Here is a 19790-nt window from a genome sequence, read left to right on the forward strand (position 1 = left end):
GCTTTGCCTTTCGGCTCAGCTCCCTTTTTACCACGACGAATCAGTGTAGACTCCGCACCAATCTGCCCGTCGATCTCTCGCTACGTTCTTCCCTCACTCGTGAACAAGACCCCAAGGTACTTGAACTCCTCCACTTGGGGCAGGACCTCATCTCCAACCCGGAGAAGGCACTACACCTTTTTCCGGTCGAGAACCATGGACTCTGTTTTGGAGGTGCTGATTCTCATCCCGGCTGCTTCACACTCCAGTGAGAGTTGAAGGTCATGGCATGATGGAGCCAACAGGACCACATAATCTGCAAAAAGCAGTGATGCAATCCTGAGGAACCCAAACCGGACCCCCTCAACACCATGACTGCGCCTAGAAATTATGTCAATAAAAGTTATGAACAGAATCGGCGACAGAGTGCAGCCTTGGTGGAGTCCAACACTCACTGGAAACAAGTTCAACTTACTGCCGGCAATGTGGACCAAACTCTGACTCCAGTCATACAGGAAACGACCGGCCCTCTTCCAGGGGTCCGATAGCCCGTACCCCTAGAAAACCCCCCACAGGAATCCCCGAGGGACATGGTTGAATGCCTTCTCCAGATCCACAAATCACATGTGGACTGGTTGGGCAAACTCCCATGCATCCTCAAGGACCCTCATCTTATTGTACATAGGTCAGTATGCCCTCCCACTTTGGGCCTTTGAGGACTGATCAAAATAAATGATGTTATCAGCAGATGCTCATGATCCACCCGTTTGTAATGAATATGTTCCCCACTGAAATAAAGGATCCTGAAAAACATCAAATGTGGACAAAAATGGTCATTAAATATACGATCGATATGTTATAGCTCGAAATTTAAATCTGTTAACTGGGTCGGTTTTTCATTACGGTGGTTATAGTTTGATATTAGAAATCCAACAGATATTCAACAAAAAATTCAAAGGTTTTGACCAATGTGGTTTGAATATTTTGGTTAGTTTAACATTGGGAATAAACAAAGAAAAATATATATCTAACCACTTTTGGCAAAAATATGGAAGCTATAGCATTTTATCTGAATGTCTATCGAATACCCAATATCAAACTAACTTCACCTTGGTTTTTCGTGTGTGTGCATTCCATTCACTTAAAGACTCTTTGGTGTACATACACAGGAGCCACAAGCAGGCTCTGTCACTTTTCCAAAGTGAATTGGGGCACTTTAACGCTGTCTGAAACCAGCGACTTATTTTACTCATGTTGAGCAGCTGACATTTGCTCTAGCCATGATGGAACAAATGGTGACTTCTGATCTCAGGCTGCACAACAAAGTGCTACAAGTTCATACTTTTGCTTTCAAGAAACTGTAAACCCTTGCTGTTGACATTTTATTAACTGCAGCTCTCTCCAGTACTTAAAATCGCTGATATTTTGTAAATCTCTCAAGTCTGCCATTTTTCAAGCCCATATTTTGGTTAACTTGACCTTCGACCTGATCCCATGATGCAGTGTGCGGCTGGGAGGTCAAATCTGTCTATTTTTTGACACCTTTTGGCTTCCTTCCTTTGTTGTCCATGTCTCAATCAAGCGATCAACAGTCGAGGTGTCCCGATCAGTCCAAAACATTGATAGTATCGATACCAACATTAAAAATGTTATATAAGATAAGATAATCATTTTTATTCATTCATACAATATGGCGCAAATACATTGTATATCCCTTTGTGTTAACAATGAAAGAAATACTGAATGAATACATACAAGTTACTATATGATTATTTCCCAAAGAGCAGCAAGGAGAATGATGGTGAAGGACTGATAATAAAGTATTTTGTAATCACCAGCAATCTTTGCCTATATTCTCATGTACATTTTGATATAATAATCCAAAGAAAAAAATCACAAAAACACCTAAAGATCAGCAGTTTGATAATAGATCAATCTTAGTTGTTAAAAAGTTTTGGATCGGGATTGGTATCAGCGATGCTGGCCCAGTATTTACCGTATTTGGTATTGGATCGATATAAAATCTTGCAGTATCACACACATAATCAAAAGTGGAATTGACTCCCGTCGCAGGGGAATTCTGTGTCTTGTGGGAATTTTCAACCTCGGAAAATGTAATCTAGAAAAGTAGTAAAGCTTTTTGCTTTGGGTGGACGTTTTTGGGATGGAGCCAGGCTTTAAATACAACAGGAGCACACACATAATCACATTTCCCATGATTCAGCATGCTAACAGATTGCATGCTGAGTTAGGGAGCGATCAGCAGTGCTCCTGCTATACTGGTTTAAATAACACAATCTGGTGTGTTAATTTCAAACAGCTGCCTGGTCTTTCACCGGACAGGAGCAAAGGCGAAGGGCCAGAAACACCTTGATGACTCATGACCGTGTAAATGGATAATAATAGGAGGGCTCACCACAGTTTGTAAATCAAACACAACCATGTAATAAAGTTTGACTTTTTTTTTCCATTTAAAAAAAAAAAAAATACAAATCCTCCATTAAACTCAGAGCAACTTTGAGTTAAACAAATTTTAAAAACTTGAAAAAATTTGTGTCTTTTATGTTGCAATGTCATCTTCGAAGGTCTTAAAAGTAACAAGCTCGTAGAACAAGGAGTAGAAAGTACAGATATTTGTTGAAAAAAGTAAGGAGTAAAAGTAAAAACTTGCCAAAAAGAAATATTCAATCTGAATAAATTCAGAAGGAGAAGAGACTTTACCATCCACACAGTCTGGTTAATGCATTTCCAGACATTCCATCACCACAGGCTTTCTTCACTCCCTTCGACATTTCACCTTCTTCAGCCCATCATTGTCAGTGGTGTGAAATATTTTGAATCATCACTTAAAATTTAACACACAAATTAGAAATTGGATTTATTTTTTTCTTGATTCATTGTTTTTAATCCTGTTAGCTAATATAGAGCAGATGCATGCATGCCACATCATATATACCTCCCCGGCAGCATGTGTATGCTTGGCATGCCTGTTCCCTCCCTTGCTGGGTTTGCAAGGGTAAATTGAGTGTGTGACTGCATATAATTCACCCTTAGAACATCCCAATTACCCTCTGCCTGCCTGCTTGGTCACAGTGATTCAATGCACCAGTGACAGCACAAAATCCATACCAATAAATTTGGCCTTCCAGGGGTTGTACGTCCCATCAGCCAGAGATGCCCTGGCCAGAAACCTAAACCATCATTTGTTAGATATAACTGGTAGCCTGTACTTATTTGCCCTTTGGAGCTGATTTCAAAGCTTCTCTTCTCTGTTTTCATTTTGTTTTCTCTAATTCACACTCACCTGCTGCTGTTAGTAGTGGATTTATAATGGCCACGGTTACATGACGTTTTTTAATTCAGAATTCATTATTCCAAATTAAATTATCTGGAATTAAAGTGTTCTGCTTCGCGTTTACACTGTTTCACTTTCATCCGCTGAGCAGGAGAAGAAGGAGAAGGGAGGCAGAAGTCCGTACTTTGGTCAATCAAAGCCAGCGGTTAATGCAACAGCTGTTCTAGCTCTACTATACAGGACGTTGACTGAAAAATGATCTTCATAATGAGCCGTGCGTCATTAGTGAAGCTCTCGTGCTTCATGCCCCCGATGAAGCCCACGTCCATGTCCATGTGTCCTTGTAAATGTTTGCATGTTTATACTTCCACTCTTTTCATTATATCCATGTCTTCTAAGGCTCTTATTAAATAAACAGTCTCAGCTCGAGTTTGGGCGGCCATCCTGGATTATGTAATCACCGCACGTCATCGCGGCAAATCGAGCATGCGCTGAACGACCAAAATTACATTAAAGTGCAATTAAACAAGATCAAGGAAATATATAATTCGGAATTAAAATCGGAATACCAGCAACCTAATTTGGATTTAAGTTTGATTCCGAATTAAATTTGCATTCGGAATTAAGTGTTTACAAGTTCAGTTTAAAGAGGATTTAACTTTTTTTTGTGAATTAAAGGGGAATTAAAGCTCATGTAAACGTGGCCAATATGTTGTAAAAACCAAATAGAATGCAGCCTGGCTGCATTTGTCACCTCATTTGGACAGTAATGGCCAAACACAGTCTTTATGATTGATTATGCTTATTTGACATGCATCTCATTGCGGGTCACAGGCGAAGGATTTACCACAGCAGTCAGACTTCAATACTCTGATGTGATGCATGCTTCATTTCTACAGCTTACATTGTGGATCATATAGTGAGAATCCCTTCACACATCATTACACTAACCCCGGTCTTTATGTCATTATCGATTCTCAAAGGCTACATGGGCCGTAAATGCTTGTGATGCCCTTCAGATATCACGTCTAATTGATGCTGGACCCTCAAACGTTGCAGGAAGAAAAAAGCTTCACAATGCAGAGAGGAATTCTATTCAGACTCAGGCACTCGATGGCACGTGTTTGTGCTTCAACATGTGTTGGCCTCACATGCAAAGCTCGGTTGGTGAACAGAAGATAAAGCCAGCACAGAACAGAAGACAAATATATAACAACATGGCCATTGTTTGAGATTTGTAGGAGTCTTTGTTGATATTCAATAAGGGCTTTGACAATTATTATTACTGCTGAATCATTGGTATCACAGGTAGATATTTGTCTGCATTTGATGAATAATGTTGCCAGCGTGTTGAACACTGAATATCGTATAGAGCAGGGGTTCTCAAACTTGGCGTTGTAAGAGGGAGTCGCCAGATGCCTTCAGGAAACTAAGAAGATTTTTTTGAACAATCTGAGCCCAGTTTTGCTTTTTTTTTTTTTTTTTCTGCAGCTACACCAAACTTGCCATATTTCAATGCTTTTTCTGCATAATTTTTCCACTTTCAAGACATTTTGGGCACTTCTAATCACTTTCCATCAATTTTCCCTCCTAATGTCACGTGTGGACCCAGTATTGTCACTTTTATCCTTATGTCATGCTTATTTTTTACTTACTATATTCACAATTTGTCATGCCCTTTATTTGCCAGTTTAAACTAATTGTTCCTACTTATTGTTCCAATATTTACACTTTTTCTATCCATTTTTGGTTACTAATTTGCAACTTTTAATCAATTTCTGTGGTTTTTAAAATCCCATTTCAAAAAGTAGCGACCTTCAACCCACTTTATTTCTGATTAAAACAATGATTTATATCTTTAAAATGACTATATTTTATGGCCCAAATAACACTAAACTTCCTTGATAACAGTAGATATTATTCAGATAAATAAACAAATAAATAAATAAATAATTAAAGAAAGAAAGAAATGTGATTTTTTTTGACTTTTTGGATGGGCCCCAAAAAGCTCCCCCCTTTATCCCCCTTATAGATGGTCCTGTCTCCACATGATTGTTCTTCAATATTCATGTCTGTGTTCAACCACTTTCAGGTACAGTGGGGGTCCCCGGTCTCTGGCACCTTTATTTTGGGGGTCGCAGGCTGAAAAGTTTAAGAACTACTGAAGAGCGCCAAAACACAAGCTAATGCATGTGATTCTACTGTACTTACTTATCTAGAGGAGATAACAGAGGCTTCCCTAATGTTAGGAAATCCGCTGTGAAGGTGTTAAGCTACTCGAAAATGTTTGGGTGAGCAAATGTGTTGTTTTCTCCAGACATGCCCTTTGTTTAGGCTAAGGAGCTTTAATTGTAGGGGATCTGACTTTAATTTGGGAAAACAGGAGTCGTGACTTTGTTAAGTGCCTTTGGGACTCTTTCAGTGGTAATTAAAGCACTATATAAATCAAGTCCATTTACCAAGTTTCCTTTTCTTTTGGAGATCCAACAAATCTGAGTTTCTCAACAAAATAATATACGAATAAAAATGATTCTGCCATATGAGAAGGTCTGGCCACTCAATTACAATTGGCTGTTGTGACGCAGCAGCGTGGCCAGACTTCAGAAACATGTCAATATTCAAATTACTGTTGAATTGTGGCTTCTGTCGAGGAATTATATTGACAAAGTGCTTTTTGATTTATGCTAAACATGTTTTTTCATTTAGCTTTTCGTGCTTACAGAGCTGCCATAACTGAAGATGATAAACATCTGTCAAGGACAGATGTTTATTGGTATTTGGTGTTTCCTCTTCTTTTGTTGCATTTCAAAAACCCAATATAACATTTTTAGAAGAAAGAAAACTCTTCTGTGTTTTCAGACTGCTGTCCTGAGTTGTGTTTGAGTCAGATTGATGCGCAGGCTGGACATCCAGCTCCACAATACAACTGCTGCAGCGCAAATTCTGCTTTCAAAAAACAATAACTTCACCAGCACAAGATAACGAGGCTCATATCCGGGATGTTTTGTCTTAAAGTTGGAAGGAGACAGAATACAGGTCATCAATCTAGAAACACAGTCTATGATTTGAACTCAGAGAACCAGACGACAAGGATTAATGAACCTACATGATCAAAGTGTCTTTTTTTATTTTTATCATCAATTTTAGGCTTTCTAACATTGACTCCCCCTGTAGACACTAGAAAACCGCTGGGATTTTGGATTTCATTTAAAGACGTGATTTCTGCAAAAGCCACGTGTGTTTTTTCACACAGCCATGCCCCACATAACACATGCACAATACAAACAAAACCCTGCCCTGACTTTTCCAATCCAATTCAGAAGCTTAGTGTGTAGCTACATAATAATAGTAAAACTGAAGCCATGGCAACACTTTGAATATGGGTAAAAAAAAAAAAAACTAAAAAAAAAAAAAAAGCAGTTGGAGGCAAATGGACATTATGTAGAACGTCTCCTATGGAGATGGGTCATTTCCAAGTCGGTTGTCCCATTTCTTCCAGGACCGTGCAAATGAAAGATAAATATTTCTTATTCCAGAAACATATTTATTGTATTATTAAATTGTGAACGCTAATATCCAAAATTAATGAATCAGTTTGAAGGCAGGATATTCCCTATTAAATGACCAGTGGTTCAAACTAAATATGGGTAGATAGTAGTAAACAGTTATAGCTCTCTTTATTAATGTCTCTAGCCATTGGGAGTTCAATTGTGAGGAAGAAATGATCAACACCAGGTCAATTACATTTTTCAATTACAATTACATGTTCAACTATCCCTGTTCAATTACAATTCAGTTATGATTATGGTAACCTGTATTGTTTCCAATTACAAATAAATTACAATTATTATTTTCCCCCTGAAAGTCAATTACATTAACGTTCTCAATTACTGACTAAAGTTCAATTTCAATTTTATTAACTTTTATTCATATAGTGTTGTGACGATTGTATGTGGTTTTGTATGTGTGTACAATGTCGTTTTAGCATCTTTACATTTTAGTGCATTGATTAAAAAGTCTTAAAAAAAGCTCAACTAGGGACAACAGTTGGAATAAAGCAACAATTCTAAACTCTTTGTACAATTCATCAGTTACATTCACAGTAATGTTACTGTCTAAAATTGTATCGTCCCTATTAAAAAAAATGACTCTAACCCACTAACCCTTACCACCTGTATGGGTGTAAAAATTCACAGACTGGTAGTGGGAAAACTTGATTTGAAACATATTTTGATAAGAACTGTTTTGCGTTTAATCACAACATAATTGACCATTTTTATTGAATTATGATGGTATTTACAATTACAAATCAAATACGATTACTACAGCAACAGATTTTTGTTATCACAATTATGATTATAATTACAGCATAATTGCAATTATTTATCAATAATGGGATTACAATTATAAGTGACCCCAACGCTGATCAACGCACAAATTTTGTGTAAAGTATAAGAAGTTATTGAAGAAGGAGGGAAAATCAAAAGGAATCTCTCGGGTGGATTTGTGGCGTGGTCGATCTTTTTATTTCATGCTTTTATTCTGAAATGACTTTGTGAGCCAACTGAGTGGTTGTTATTCAACTGAAACAGGCCCGTCTTGATGGTCAATTATTATCTAGGTCTCTTTGATGTAAATCCATGTCAATCATTTATGGCTGGTTTTCTTTCAGTATTTACTGCTTTCTCTCTAAAGCAGTGTTTTACATGTAAATCTGTGTGCAAAGCAGGTGATGTTTCAGAGTAAAATGTGCTTGGTTTATCCTTCAAAAGAAACCTTTAGTCAAACAAAGAGCAGAGTGTGAGCAGACATCACTGGCAAAAACATTGAAATGCTCTGCAACACTACGCCACGTTTGTAATTACTTTTTAATATATATATATATTATATATATTGAACACTGCAATATACATGTGCTATCATCTCTATGTAGAAAAGAAAATGTGGGTGGAGAAAAACGAAAGACGTCTTGGAAAAATGGGCTATTTGTGTGTGTGTGTGTGTGTGTGTGTGTGTGTGTGTGCAGTAAGAGAGATAGAAAGACATGACATTCGTGCTCTGCTACAGACTGACGTGTCAAGGGTGTACCTCGCCTTGTGTCTATTGTGAGCTGAGACAGACACAAGCAGACCCGTGTTTATGGGGAGCCATGTCAACATTTACTGCCTAAACGTGCCTATCTGGAGCCTTAAATACAGATATCTCAAATGTCACACTGTCAAGCAAAACTACGTCATGTTTCCGGTTCGTGTGACTTAGGACTGTTTGCCTAAAAAAGGGTCATTTTAGATATATACAACAAATATGGGAGTTGAAGATTTTTGAGCCATAGTTTAGTAGTGATGCTATGAAATGTGCCGAGGCTACAAAGAGTGTGTCGAGTAATGGAGGTGGCGTGTCCGCAAAGCACGCATCGAGGCTTGATTAATTTGGGGGTGGAGCCAAAATGATGACGAGCTAAGCTTTGCTGTCGGCTGTACCACGTATACGTTTGTCAAGTGGTTTGAGAGCATCATAAGCCCTCAGGCTTCGTTAAAGGCAGGGTAGGTAATTTGCGAAAGCTAGCATGATTTTGAATGTAGCTTCCCCGGCGGCTCCGCCTTTACCCCCCTCCTCCTCTGTGCTCCGTCTAACTCACATGCACGAGCGCCGTGCTCCAATAGCGGACCTCAGCTCATCACTCATCACACACTTACTTAATTTCCCCTCCACTGCTTAAATCAACCAGTTCCTTCTTCTTCTGTGGGTCGGCCAATAATGGCTTTCACTAAACTTCTTCTTTACCTGCAGCTGGAATCGCTTGGTCATGTCTGCCATGTCTTTTGAATTACTTCATTGTAAGTAAAGTTTAATTCATTAGTGAGAATTATGGTTTTGATTGAGCTAAATTAATGGTTGATTCTTCCTTTAAGTTGTTTGTAATGAAGTTTTGATCTGGTTGATTTAACTTTACTAAATATGATTTGAATGATTAATTTTACATTTCTGGTTATATTTACTCTTTATTGTACTTTGTTTGAATATGATTGTAATTTGTATTTTTTAGAACTACTGGTACTCATCATCAGCACTCATCCAGTTCTAACCAAACTCATTTGAAAGAGAATAAATATCAGAACTGAGTGCAAACCCATCCAGTTGAACCTTGAGCTAAATGCATGCTCTGCTCTGTTGGTTAAAAACACAAATATGCTTAATCATGTTGTTATGGCTTTGTTTTATTTTTGGCTTACCAGGAATTATCTAGTTAAGCGCTGACTTATAGTGGCTTCAAATGACTTGGTTTAAGTCTAGTTTAGATTTCCAAAGAGGAAAAAAAATAATAAATTTGTTTCCTTGTAAAGCAAATATTGATTTAAAGGAAGAACTTTGAATACATATGGAACTTTTGTGTGTTTTTTTTTTTTAGCACAATACATTTACTGGAACAGAGTTGCTTGTGTGTTACATTCATGTTGCTATGACACAATAGACCAGTGTCAAACTCAAGGCCTGGGGCCCATATACTGCCCTTTAAACTTCCCAATTAGGCCCTCAGGAGAAGGTAAAAGAAAAGACATCACTCATTCTGTAAATCAAAAAGTAATTCAGTTATAGATATATCAGTATCTCCAAATACACAAATTGCATTGAAATGGCAAATTTCATTTTCTGATGCATGATGGCAGTCATTTTAACTTCACATAGTACTTTTTTTCTAAATCCTACAATATTCTTCAAATTATTTCCCCAAATTAAATATAAATTGGTCACCAAATCAAGGAAATTTAAGATTCTTTGGGTTATTTGTCACTTATTGCTTGGATATTGTCAGTGTCTTACAAACTTCATATACTATTATAGGTGGAAGAGCAAACTAGGGCACGTGAATGATAAAACTGCTTGTTTTACCGCCTATAATCTGTGGACCACTTGAGATTAAACTGGCCCGTATTTGGCCCCTGAACTAAAATGAGTTTGTCACCCCATGCAATAGACAGTTTCAGCAAAAAAAAAAAAAAAATAGAATAAAATAATCTCGATTTACTCAGAAGAATCACGTGATTAACTGTGATTAAAAATTAAAAACACTTTGTGACCCTGGTAATTGAACTAAGCAAATTCAGTGTTGTTGTATTAGAAACAAGTAAACTGGTGAAACGCTCACACTGGTAAAGCTGTTCAAACAACCATGAGTAAAGTCAAGTGGCTCACCGCTGGAACACAACATTTCACACACACGCAACAATATTTAGTGTGAATGATGGAACAAGAATCTTGAAAGTTTTCTAAATACTCCAAAGTGTGTTGTGCTGTCCTCCTCTTTGTCCTCATACAGTTTTAGTGATGCAGTGCAGGACTCTGGGGACAGTGGGTATTTAATGGCAACACTAATGAGTTCAAGGCAAAGGGAGTCGGGTTAATTGAAAATTGCTCAGCAAATGTTGAATCATGATTACAACAGTCCAAATGCTAGCAAGGGGAAAAAAACCCAACATTACTAATATAGCTTTTTAGTTCAGCTGAACGCGAATGTGGAGCAGTGTGATGACCAAAGAAGTTCTCCCAGGAGATGGTATCATTTAGAACTGGGTTATGATACTGTACTAAATAGAGAGAGAAGGGGCAATCATACCTTCAATCCCTGTCCAACCACAATGATTCATATTATGTCTTCTGGGCACAGTCTGATGTCTACCAGACTAGATGAAGGTTGACTTTTTAAAGCAGTATTAATTAGTGTTTGCTTGCACTATTATTTAATGTTTTCATGGTTAACTGTCCTACTACTTAGCTACAATCAATAAACACCCATAGGCTGTGTTATATAATGTTAGTTTGGAAATGACTTGATACTAAAGCCTGTTGACAAAGCTGAACAGTAGTAGCACTAGCTTGTTATCTCAAATGCTGACTTATTTTTCTAACATTGACAGCAAGTGAACATCAATCCACCTTATTCCTCAGGTTGCCATTTCCTGTTGAAACATCCAATGAGATAAATCCAAAAACTACATTTCTTTTGGTTTTAACTGACAATAAACACACTTGACTGCTGCACATAGCAATAGCCTATAGATATAGACAATATAATTGTAATCGACAACTATATATCATACTCTCAGGCTCTGCAGATTGGTCCCTGGAGCCTGAAACTCTGCTACAACCACAGAGATACAAAGTGCACTGTGCACACTTTGTATCAGCAATGCCTCGGCTCAGTCAGAACAGAGCCGTTTAGAGACAGAGTTGCAACAACTCCGTTCCCTCAAGTGGTTCATTTTTTTTTTACAGCAATGGCGGTTCATGGAGCCTCACAATAGTTCCCGGAAGTGAGCAGTTGACTGTTGCAGCGCAATGAAGCTAGTGCGGATTAGACAGTTTGTGATGCACGGTAAGACGTTGAAATAATTATATTGGATATTATAATTATTATCATCTTATTATCTAATAACTTCCGGGAACAAATTGAGTCTACATGAATCACAAATTTCCGTTGTCCTAACTCTCGCTCTAAACAGCTCTGAGTCAGGCTACACTGCTCAGAATGAGGAGCTGTTATTTTTCCCGTGCTGTGATTTTTAATCAGCCTACATCCCTATACAATAGTTAAAGACTATAGCTCTATTAAACTAATATATTAGATTATTCTATACTCCAGTGGTGGCTTATAAAACTCCAAAAGACTCTCTTGAAGACTGTGATGAAATGGAAACGAAGCATAAATTTAGTGTTGTGTTCAAGACCACACTATCCGAGACCAAGACTTGCCCGAGACCAGAATGCACCGAGACCAAGACAAGACCAAGACTTCCGGGAGCCGAGACCGAGTCAAGACCAAGACCGAGACCGAGACCAAGACCACAAACATTTTTTTTTTCAATTTAAAAATACATATAAATAAATAAACTTATGACAAGGTTTGACAGTTAAATAAAAAATAAACATTTTATTTTCATTTTCTGCTGTGCTGCTGATTTATTAGAAAATTTATGCCCTTATCTGTGTAAAAGTTTGTATTTTGTGGGTTTTTGAGTTCTGAAATTAGCAGTGATGTTGCGCTGTCCTTGGTGCTGAAACAAGGCAGCTTTGACAGCTGTCACTCAGGGTGAGAGACGGATGCGCTCATGATTTGCTAATTAAGCACAGCAATTGATGTATTACTATATACAGTGTTATGATTGTAAAACATCAGCTCATTCATGTAGCTCCATACACACGTGAAATATCACTGAGGGCAGACCTAGACCTCTGCTGTTACTACAGCATATGTATTGTCTACTACAGCAACGCTAAACAAGGGTCAGCTGCCAGTTGAAATGATCCCCACTTAAATTCTTACACCAGCTTGTTCATGAGACAAGAGAGTGGGTGTTTAGCTGATAGACTGGAGATACAGAAAATAAGTGTGTGTCCTTAGGAAGCAGACACTTTTCTACACTTTGCTGACACAGACACTTGTTTTCTTATTTTCTTGTTCCAGAGGTTTAAAGAGTACTGACATTTCATACTCAAGTAGAAATACTGTTACTTGATTGAAACTGTACTCGAGTACAAGTACAAGTAAGGCATGTACATAGAATACTCAAGTACAAGTAAAAAGTAGTGAAATTAAATTGTACACAAAGTAAAAGTTAGTTACTTTCACTCCCCACGTTTATTTTTGGTAATAAATCTTTCCACGGTTCCCTTAAATACAGTAAACATCTCATTTATAAACTTAAAAAAAGAGAGACCAAATCTTGGTAAATTAACTTCAATTATTTTCCACAAAGCCATCTGTATAAAATAAAAGGTTTGTCAAAATGTGCAATTCTTTTGTAAGAAAAAAAAAAATTAAAACCAATGAAATAAATTCAAAAAAAATATATATATAGCTACATTTATGAACTCTAAAACAGTGCCATGCCAAATGTGCCATGTGAGTAACAACGTAACAGGTAGAAAACCCAACCTGAACCGAAGAAAGTAGCTGGTCGTTGAACAGAAATGGCACGACTAAGAACATATGGATTTTGTTCACGAAATGGAAATGAAAAAAATTATCACAAAAAATTATGATTTACTCAGTATTGGGTGTCCTTCTAAAACATACGTAAAGGTATTGTGGAGAATGTTATTTTGGCTTCAAATTCCGGTTGGATCATCAAGACCAATGGTCCTCCTAATTGTCAATCATTCTGGTGATATGTTTATGTAAGGCCGTCGTACGTGCTCGTCCCTAGCTAGTCTGCTGTGCATGAGCACTTTTCACTTACCGGTGGCGAGTCTGACATAGTGGGAAAAGTGCAAATCTTTTTTTGGAAAGTAAGCTTGTATGAGCGATGCCGACACCAACTTGTAAACACAGCTGTGCACGAGGAAAACTGGGCTCGTGCACGCTCTCTCGCACACGTTTAATAGGCGTTCCCTCTTAGGAGCAGATAGAGGTGTTGCGCATGTGCATTTTTTCAAAAAGTGAAGAGGGTGTTTCTTTTCTAAACTTAGGGAAAATCCTCCTGTGTACCTTTAAGTACAAGTAAAACTACTGATTGAGAAATACACTCAAAAAAGTACAAGCACCTATAAATGCTACTCCATTACTGTAATGTGAGTACTTGTAATCAATTATTTTCACCTTTGTCTAGTTCATGTGGGTTGAAAATTCATTTGGTGAGACTTCTGAAGGTTGGGCTATGCTGTCCATACTGAATAGAATTCAGTACCACATCAGAAACAGGATAGATGTGTACATTTGTGTGTGTGTGTGTGTGTGTGTGTGTGTGTGTGCAATTGTAGTTGTTTAGCACAACAACTGAGATGGAACACGTCTCGAGGATATTCAGCTTTAACTTGTTGTGATTTCTTATTGTGACTGATTTCTCTGCAGCCTCCGTCCAGCCCTCTCCAGCGACCCCTGCCTCAATGTTGTTATATCTCATTACTGGCTTTGCTCTTGTGTGTGGATGTGGCTGTTTATTCTAGCATCACTCTCTCTCTCTCTCTCTCTCTCGCTCTCTCTCTGGCTTTGTGCACGTGTGTGTGTGTGTTTGTGTATTTGCATATGCACGTGGGAATGTGTTTGTGCACCTTTGGATTGAAATGCATTAGCTCCCTCCTCCCTGCGGACTGCCAGTCTAAACCACGCAGCGTGATGATGATGCTCTCTGTGAGCTGACACAACCCATTTGGCTGAGAGGAGCTGATCTACCCCAGTGCTGCTCTTTTACAGTATGGGAGGGGGTGAGGCAACATATGGGGAGGGGAAAGCAGTACCTGTCTCACCCTCTTGTCCTTGCCTGAATGCGCACAAGAATAATAGAAAGAAAGAAAGGAAGTTCATTTTTCAGCATCCTCTGATTATATAAAGTTACATTATGTTATATTAAGTATAATCAATGAACATGTGGGACAGAAGATTAATGTTGAAACATGAGAACTGAAATGTTTATCCCAAATGTAATTTGAAGAGCTTTCATATCTTTAACCAAACTTTTTTTTTCTTTGATGTCTGCATAATATTTTTGTGACAACAATGCATGTCTGATTATAGTAAAAAAAAAAACAACTATTAAATATTGCATAACTGTGACCTTCACCAGCGCTCCCTAAAAAAAGGGTAAGCTATTGAGGTATGATATAAACAGAGAGGGCTGTGTTAGACCTGAGTGAGGGAGGAAATACTCGGGTAAAGGAGTTAGGGAGGACAGGACCAAGAAGGACGAGAGCTTGCTGTTAGTATAATGCAGTAGTTCAGTACTTCAATAGTAAGTAAATCCCACTGCTTGGACACTATCAAGATAAGAGTGAGGAGGGGGAGTGAGTGTGTGCTTACAAGTGTGACAGAGCTATATGTTAAAAACAAAGATTTGTGAGTTATGTCAGCGTGAGCTTTCAGACATGCCTGTGAGTCCACAACATGCGTGTAAGAGCCACTTTTGGATGCTATCGCACCACCCCGAAACCCAAACCCACAAGACCAGCCATGCATGCGTCCCTGTAAGGGGACCCAAGGACTTACAAACTTAGTTTTTCTCTGCAATCCACCACACAGCATTGAAGGACAGAAACTTAGTCTCTCACTCTCCCAATAACCTTCAAACCTTGTTTTACTTACTGCTGCACTTGTTTTCAATTTCCTAAATTGTGTTCAAATTAAATGCTCTTGTTTTCTTTGGTTTACAGCTTTGAGGCTGGAAATACAGAAATAAACATCTGCAAAACTAAATACCACAAAACAGTCTTTGTGTCTCACAACGTGAGAAACAGGAACACTTTGACTAAACAAACTGCACCTCTAACCAAGAGCTATTTTGGTGGACAGTAGTTTCTAACTATGGTCCTGGAAGGTCACAGTCCTGCACGTGTTAGACATTGTGTTAAAGAGTGACACGTTATTGGGTCGTCTATTGCAAATTCACAAACCTTTGTGGGTCACGGTTGCCCCATAGAGTGAAACAAAAAAAGCATATTCTTCTCAAACTTCTGTTAACATTCACATCATGTACTTTGAGTTAACTGTAGTGGACAGCAGAGATTGTTTGAGTTTCATCAATAATCTATTTTTACAAGATAATCCACTTGAAAGTAGTGCAACTCGTATTATTAAACTAAATGACAATAAAGTGCAGTCACAGAATGGAAAAGCCTCATACGTTTGCCTCCCTTCATATAACAAGTGTGTGAAATCCCTGGTTATATTGAAAACATCTCATATCTGTCACAACTGTAATCCTGTAATAAGATCATCCAATGATTTGGATGAATGAACAATTTGATTAGAGAGGCTGCTGCCTGTCAACTCATCTGCCAGCCTGCCTGTACACTGATGACTCATCACTTTCTGAAGTATGTCAAAGGTGTGAGATGCAACAAGCACTGTGCAATCAAATCATTCCATTACACCTGTCAGTTGGAAAGTTTCAAGTTCTCTTATTCAAGAGGCAACATAGCAAGTCATTGAAGTAGGACCTACGGACCAGGGAGAGTGTCTTTCTTTTTGTTTTCACTGCGAGTATGATGTCAAATTTAGCAATAAAACAATGAGGTTATTTTGTACGATTTTCCGCCTATAGTTTCTTTCTTTTTATTTGCAATTCACAACAATACATACAAACAACTTAGGAATGTGAGAAAAGAAATAAAGAAGAAAAAAAACATAGGTAAAAAATTGTTTACTTTTATATGAGATAAAGGCATCTAGGTAATTGTTGTTGGCATCGCTTCTATGTAGACGTCCACTTCTTCCAGTTCTTTTCATGGGTATGTCCTTTAAGCTTTAGTTGGTAAGTCAACTCTTCCATCATATAGATGTCCTGGATGATCTCAAACCAGTGCTCTTTCACTGGATGTTCCACATTCTACCAGTTTCTGGTCATAGCTTTTTTTTTTATACCTATCATTAATTTGTACAGCATGTTCAATTTTTCCATGGTACATTAAAACACAGTTATTCGGAATTAAATAGCCCATTATGTCATTTATAGTTGTGTACCCCATCTTCCACAAAGGTTTTAGCTTAACACAATTCCAAAAAATATGTGTATGGTTACTGTCTTGATGATCGCACTGTCTCCAATTTCTGCTCTTGATCTGTGGCGTTATGAAGAATCTATTTCTTCCACCCAAACTCTCTCCACATCTGTGAGCAAGTGCTAGTGCTTTGAGTCACACACATTTTTGCCTATAGTTTAACATAAATCTAAGAACTAGTTTTATATTAGCATGAACAATGCAGGTTTTGGCTCCTAAATAACTCTGTTAAACTGCTGACTGAACCAAATAACACATTTTATCTTCAAACAATGGCATCAATCATGACAAATAACAAACAAGAAGGAGAGACAACAACCTACACAGATATAGACCAACAAAGAAAAAAAGAAAGTTAGTGATTTTTGAGGAAAACAAAATGGTTTGTTACAAGAGCTACTTTCTGCAAAAGCTTGTGCATTTCTTTACTTTTAATAACTTAACAACAGTGTAGAAGGCATCAGGAATTCTGTTCTGTTGGTGCAGACCAAAACCTGCTGTACAATTCTGGTGATGTCAAAGATAATGAGATCAGAATAAATGTTTAGGATTATCATAAAAACCAAAAGGCAAATATATTACCAAAATTATAATGATTTTTAGGAATTTAAGGGTTATACATCCCTTAGGGTTCATTTACAACAAATAATTGTGGTTAGGGTTAGGGGTTAAATCGTTCTAGGATTTGTTTGAGGGGATAGTTTGCCCTGTTTGGGTGGCATTAACACGCAAAGAAAATCTAGTGAGGATTGGGCTGGTGAAATCTAGAATGATCAGAAGTGTAAAAAGTACTGATATATCCTACTCAAGTAGAAGTACTGTTACTTGATTCAAATTGTACTCAAGTACAAGTAAGTCATACATAAAATAGTAAAAGTAAAAAGTAACTCAGTTAAATAGTACTCAAAGTAAAAGTTACTAGCACAGAATATTAATGCTGCTCCATTGATGAAAGCCGTGAAAGAACACACTGTTACACGTTCACTTTGAAACATAGCTGAGACCCTCTTCTTCTCTTTCTGTTTGTTTGCGGAGAGATGGCTCTACTCCAGTAACGGCACCCCCAAGCCACGAGCTCATGCAACTGCATCCGAAGCTGTTTGGGCCAAATCAAAACGTGCACTGTGAACAAAAACCGAGCCATATCAAGGTGATAAAAATTATCTGTCGTTCTCTGTCCTTTCGGCCTGACTTTGGCACCCTGAGTTCCGATCAACCCCACCATTACTGGGACTGTGAATGGTTTAGCCATCTTTAAAGGTCCAATAGCATGCACTCCAGTATACAAAAGACCAAATCACCACACAACTGCTGTCCCATTGTGTTTATAATTGTAATCTTTGCACCAAGTGCCAGCTATACCACGGTTAATTAAAACTGCAATCAAATTGTCCCCCTCATACAAGCTGCAAAGGGGATCTTATTTAATTAAACTGTGCTCTACTTTCCTTTCATTGAAACACAAACAAGGAAAAGGAGCCGTTTAAATCCACGCACTTGTTGACAGCCTTCCACTCCGTTTTTTTTTTTTTTTTTTTTTAAAGTGTGGTAAACAGTTGCTGAGGTGGCGCTTGAGGTGCCACAATGGAGAGTTCAAGAGGCAAGGGGGGGATTTAAGACCCCTCTGTTGCCTCTTGTCAGGCACTCAACTTGATGCAGTAATTAACTATTGAAATCTCAAGACATTTTCATCTTGTTTACACAGGTTTTTTGCAGATAACCGGACAGAGGAGCCGAGGGCTGCAGAAAACCTTCTGTTAAACACTTCCTACTTATACGCTTCAGACGGGATGCTACACTGTTACATTTTCTGCTGGGTCAGGAGAGTGTTGTTTATTATTAATTTGGGTAAATATCAAAACAATTAATTATATAAGAATGCAGATAAGAAAAAAAAAAAAAAAAAAAAACGCTGCAAACATCCAATACATGTTCTCCAATTATTAAAAAATTCTCAAATTAAACAATAGAAACAATAAAAAACCAATACAACAGTTAAGTACATTAGAATAACTATTGTACTACAGCCTGGTGCTGGAAATGAACTTTTGCATGCTGATTAAAGTGCAAAATTAGGAAAATGTCTGCTGAGATATTTTCTTTGTGTAGGAAATTAACTTTTCCACATTTACTGATTGTACCATTCAATTTTGCTGTTCTGCCTTTATCAGATTTATTTTTATTTCAGGTGAAAAGCTGTCTGTTGTTGTCCTTTGCCCCACTTTGCCAAGTACAGTGAACACACCACAGCTGGAGTATTGTGTCTGAATAGCTGCACGATGTTAAACATGCCCATTTAATCCTCTAGGCATAGCGCTTTCCTCAGGCAAAAAAACTCTATTTTGGTCCCTTTATTTTTTTTCACTAATAAGTAACGTAATAATATACCAATGTCATTTAATGATATTGGTATATTAGATGATTTGTCTAACACTGAACCCCACCCTACATTTATGTCTAACACTGAACCCTTCCCTCTGTTTGACAATGAACCCGGTCCTATGTTTGAAGTTGAAGTTCAGTCTATGGCCAACAATTACCTGCTCAATAGTCCTATTAATGATCATTCCCTGTTTTCTCATTCAAGATATGTCCATGCTGGGAATGTTCCACCACAACTCTGTCTTATTCCATGATTGGACTCATCTCTGATGGACACGGGTCCACCTACAGGTGGTGCAGTCAGAACAACCTACAGCTCAATGCACTAAACACAGTGCATATAATTGCAGACTTCAGGAAGAACCCAGCCCCCCTCACCCCCTCACCCTTGGAGACTCTGCAGTGAGCTCTGTGGAGTCCTTCTGCTTCCTGGGGACCATCATCACCCAGGACCTCAAGTGGCTCAGCAGAGGATGAACTTCCTGCGGCAGCTGAAGAACTTTAGTCTGCCAACAAAGATGATAATGAACTTCTACAGCTCCATCATCCAGTCCATCCTCACCATCTGGTACGCTGCAGCTATTAGGCCAAGGACAAGGTCAGACTGCAGCGTATCCTCCACTCTGCAGAGAAGATCATCGGC

Source organism: Gouania willdenowi, chromosome 5 (assembly GCF_900634775.1).
Source record: "Gouania willdenowi chromosome 5, fGouWil2.1, whole genome shotgun sequence".
NCBI classification, from domain to species: Eukaryota; Metazoa; Chordata; class Actinopteri; order Blenniiformes; family Gobiesocidae; genus Gouania; species Gouania willdenowi.